At 37.9% G+C, this 5,305-nt stretch overlaps 1 pseudogene; it reads left to right on the top strand.

Moving 5' to 3' along the window:
• Positions 1-5,203: 5,203 nt before the first annotated feature.
• LOC120102726 (small nucleolar RNA SNORA17) lies at positions 5,204-5,305 on the top strand (annotated as a pseudogene).

The following is a 5,305-nucleotide window of genomic DNA, read 5'->3' as shown; positions in this document are numbered from 1 at the left end:
CCATGTGTTTCATAATAATACAGATTTATAGCCAGTTTCAAAAGCATTGGTGTTATCTGTATTACAAATGTGCATGGTCACAGAACATTTTTAATGCATTAAAACTGAAACAATGGAGCATTACATAAGCATTTCAGAACAGCACGTGTTAAAGACACCAGCCACAGAAGTGCAAGTTATATTAAGCAGAACTGAAAGAGTGGTATTTACACGCTGGTGAAAAGAGGCATTCTCAGTGCTAGATGTAATGCTTGGATAACAAAGCAAAGGGCAGGACTTGCTGGCTCCTGGTACATGGGCAGTGTTGTTAGCCTGAATTTTCTCTCTTTCTTTTTTAAATCAAATTGATAACATTCTCTATGACTACTTTGCTATGTAGTCAAGGGAAGTCATTGAACTTGTACAATCTTAGGATGCTTGTACTTCCCCATTTCACAGCTACAGCTGTGTTTCCTAGAACTCAGTCAGGTTTATAAGTAAGCAAAGCCAATGCAAGAGGAAGCTTGAGGAATAACATTGACACAAAGGAACGAGCTTGGAGGCCAAAGATGTCTTTTATCTGAAATCGGGTTGTTTCATTTTAATGGACTTTTTTTTAAAATTTGATCCTGCTGTTTGCAACAGTATTAGCAACCTTGAGTTTATTTATGGCCTGGGCCTATGATGTAGCTATGAGCTAAAGCCTGGTACAAGGCTTCCCTAGACACGTGGGTCAACCCAGAACACAACTATGAAGAGATGTAGCTAGTTTCCTCACCCCAGAATGGCTTAGCAACCATCAGGCTGTTGAATATGGACATACACATTTGTCTTTCCTAGTCATTCATGTAGAGACTTAAGTTGGCACCTGAAGAGCCCAAAGGAGAGGGCTGACATAAAAAAAAGTAAAGACATAGAATTACAGGGTTCTTCCATAGGGCAATTGTGGAACGTTAATCCTACTCTTCACACTGACACTCATTGACTGATGGATGGAGGCTATCTGCACTGCTAGAGTCTTCCTTCTTGAGCTCCTGACATCTTTGAATCTATACCTAGTAATTAAACTCAACCGACTCCACTAAAGTTTGATTTAACACTCATGGACATTTCTTAAATGATAGTTCTCCTAATTGTGAAGACACATATCCTATCAGTTAAAACTATCTTGGTAGTCACATCTTTCCTTTATCCATGGAAAATGATAAAAAGATATTGATTTGTTTGGGTTTCTAAATTCCCTTTGTTCTGTTAAAACAACATTGCAGCCAAAAGACTAATGAAGAGTTTGCTGTGACAAGCCTGAACAATGAACCAATGGGAATGAAAAAATTCAACTAATGAGAAAATGATGTAAAGGCCAGATTTCTGCCTTTCCAGAAAGCTTTTAATTACAGAGAAATCAACAGATGTGCCAGGGGTAACACAAGAGTGCTGGCCATGCAAAATAACACCTTGGAGTGGAATGAATTTAGAGTAAATGGACTGGAAATATTGGCTTTCCAAGCAATCAACAACACATGAGAGAGAACACAGGGCCCTTCACTTGGTAATAGTGCTGATCACAAACTTCTCTAGAGCTTCTGAACCCAGTGGGCACGTGTGTGTGTGTGTGTGTGTGTGTGTGTGTGTGTGTGTGTGTGTGTGTGTGTTTGTGGAGTGCATGTATGTGTGCATGTGTGTATGTGTGTGAGAGAGAGTATACGTGGGTACATGTGTATTTATGTGTGTACATGTGTGTGAGAATATGTCTTTCTGTGTGATTGTATGTGTATGCACATATGTGTGTCTGAAATTTGTGTGTGTAGACACTTTTGATCTTTAATTAATTAAATAAGAAGTAGTGTTTGCCAGGAACTGCAGTCATAATTTGAGAAATCAAGGTGATGGGTACCCCAGAAATTTATATATTTTTTCACATATGAAATGAAACAAGCCTTTGAAACTATGACCCATTATAGAAATAAACTATCATTTATTATTTATTTTCTTATATCTTACTTTTTCTTCTTTCTTTAGAAGTATATTTTAATATTACTATTTCTTTCTCTGTGAAGATTATTGTTCAAGAACCTAAAGTATGCTTTTATTAACCAGCTCAATAGTACATCTGAATATATGCTTAGCTATCTACAATATTATCATATTGGTCAATAAGGTCAATCAGGAGCCAGTTTCTGATGAGTTCAGGACAGTAAAATGAAAAATCCAGAACAAGAGTGCGCTGACTGAAAAATAACCTTAGGACCTGACTCTTGTTTTTCATTTTCATTTTCTTTAAGTAGTGAGAGGCACTTGTGACTTGAGAGAGGCTCTTACTGCACAATGACCAAGTCTCTTGTCCTAAGATAACAAACACTTTATTTCACCAAGATGCAGACCTTTATATCCACTTTCAGCATTTTTCTGACGAGGAAGAAACCCTGATCCTGGTAGTGACATAGCTCAGGCCCTTGGGCACTCCGCTCAGGAAGGAAGTTTGGAGGCTGATTGAGCCTGGGATTGGACATCCACTTGAGTTCAAAGTTCAGCTTTGCTGTGTGAGCTCTGCTGTTTGTCTTAACCTTTCCGAGCCTCGAATTTTTTTAATAAAGCAACTTACTGGAGGCGACACAGTTAGTAGACGAAAGCATCCATGTGAAATTTCAGTCTATCTGACTTTAAGCCTATTCTAATTTAGCTTTTATTTAATTGGGAAAAATGTATGTCTCATATAGAGAACTTGCCACGTGTAGTCACTGATTTTACCAGAAGACTCTGCTTCTTTCTTTAATGCAACAACACAGAAGGCTGTCTGCTTCTCACATCTTACCAAGACATACCTCCAGTCCTTGGTTCTGACCTCTGACACCTGAGGCTGTGGCCTATCTGTACTTCTGATTGACTCATGTGATGCAGGCCATGCTGTAAGCTTGTTGATCCACGAATCCAAGCAGGCAGAGTCTCCTGAAGCTAAGGTAAGAGAGCCTCAGAAATGGAGGGGTGCGTCTTAAAAAACAGAACTGTGCTGAGTATTCTGGTCTCTTCTACACTTTATCTACACTTGAATACACTTGGTGCATCAAACTAAATGCCCTACCCCTGCCACCTTCTCTTTATCCTTCCCCTTCTTCAATTGCTTTTATCAGGTTGTTCTATACTGAATGACCTTGAAAATTATGGTCAGAGGTTTTACAGTCTTTCAGTTGTAATTTGAATTGTTTTTTCATGATTACATTGGCAGATGGGAGCTCAGCAGGTAAAGGTGCTTGCTGCCAAGCTTGATGACTGGGTCAGATCCCCCCAGAACTCAACTTCTGAGAGGGGAGACACAATTCCCACAAGTTGTTTTCTGACCTCTATACACACATATAAATAAACAAATAAATAAATGGCAATAAAATATTAGCTGATTGGCCTTAGGAAGAGCACAAAAGTAACTGTGGTTTCCCCTCTTTTCATGCACCAGGAAACTTTCTCAAAGCTTTTTTGTACCTTGGATGTTGATCTTCATCCAACCATGGTAGGCTTATCGGTCTTTCTACTATGACTGCTTTCCCTTCATTTTCCAGCCAATATTTTTGAAAGGAAGTCATCGTCCACCATACACACGAGTAGGAAAGTGTCTTTATCTTCTAAAAGAAAACTATCCACATAAATTATTTAAGATTTTTCCTGGAAGAATTGTCTCTTATCCCCAGCCTGGTAATTCATTTGACCCTTTACTCATAGCAGTATGGATTTTGTGCTAATGGCTTATACTCTGCTGTATAATCCAAAGCTTCTTAATAATCACTCTAGGTTCGTCATTGAACATCTTTTGTCTGCTTTCTATGCTTGCTATACCCTCACCATGGTGAAGTTTTGACTTCCTCACTGTTTAAGACATTCTTACTTTGTGGTAGCTTATGGTGATTCTTTCTTGTCTTTTTTTTTCTCTTGTGTTGGTCACTGAAATTATTGTCTCCAAGAAATATGAATCCTCTTCTCAGAATAATGATAGAGACCACTACCTTGGTTTATTTCCTCCCTATTCACAATAGTCATGGTATGGAATCTATCCATCAACAGACAAATGGATAAAGAATGTATAGTACATAGACACCATAGGATTTTGTTGTAAAAGTGTAAAATAAAATGAAGTAATGATATTCAGGGGAAAATAGGTGGAAGTAGTAATCATTTATTGAGCAAAATAAGCTAGACTCCAAAAGACAGGCATAATGTTTTATCTCATGTGTAGAATTTAGAAGTGTGTGTGTGTATGTGTGTGTGTGTGTGTGTGTATGTGTGTAACAAATGACCCATTCTGCATCCAAAGCAATAAGCAGAGAAAGACATAACTAGTGCTGCTCAGCTCTCTTCCTCCTTTTTACTCAGACCTTTTACCCAGTCTGTGAATGATGTCTGCCACACCCAGGATAGGCTTTCCCACATCAGTTAGTTCTCTGTGAATGCTCTCACAGACATGCCTAGGGGGATTAATCTTAAGACGCTCTCTATCCTCTGTCCTAGCTTTTCTCCTTTAAATCTAAGATGGAATGAGGAACACAAAAGGGTAAGGGAATGCATATACGTGTGTCTATATGTGAGAATACACACACACATAATATATATATATACACATACATATGTATATATACATTATATATGTCATGAAAGCAGAGCGAGAGTTATTTGTGGGATGAAGGGGAAGAAAAAGATAAGAAGGAACAGCATGAGATGACAATGGGGTAGATAAGAAAAATATAATGATACATATATGAAAAATTACACAGTGAATTCCATTTTCATATGATAACAAATAAATTTATCTATAAAAGATGGATTAATTAGTTAAAAATAATACAAACAATAACAAAAGTAAAACTCTAGGTGCTGGGTATGTTCATTGTACTATGACCCTTCAGAAGTCAAGGTATGCTATTTTATGTTCTCTTAAGTGATAGCATAGAAATATATGGACATATACTAGTGTATATATCCTGGACATTGTGTGTGTATACACTGACAAGCATTTTATGAGGAATCATCTACATTAATATTAATTTAAGCACAGTACATGTCTGTGATTCTAATGTATTAGCAGTGGTTCATTTTTGCTCCTGCCTCATCTTCTCTGTTAATTCCCTCCCAGAGCTACCTTCTACTATCTATAATCTATCTGAATGTCAGTCTGAGCATTGTTAACCCTCTGGGAAAAAAAAGAAGCAGACAAATTCCTGAGGTTTTAAAAAGTGGAGAAGCTGTCCCTAGAGGTGTTACAGATGTGGCAGAGCAGAGAGGAGCTCTGTCTGTCCTCAGTGCTCTGACCTGCAAACCTCTGAATGATTAGTAGCCTAACACT

The sequence above is a fragment of the Rattus norvegicus genome, chromosome 4, assembly GCF_036323735.1.
Source record: "Rattus norvegicus strain BN/NHsdMcwi chromosome 4, GRCr8, whole genome shotgun sequence".
NCBI lineage: Eukaryota > Metazoa > Chordata > Mammalia > Rodentia > Muridae > Rattus > Rattus norvegicus.
This window is presented reverse-complemented; position numbering and strand designations above follow the sequence as displayed.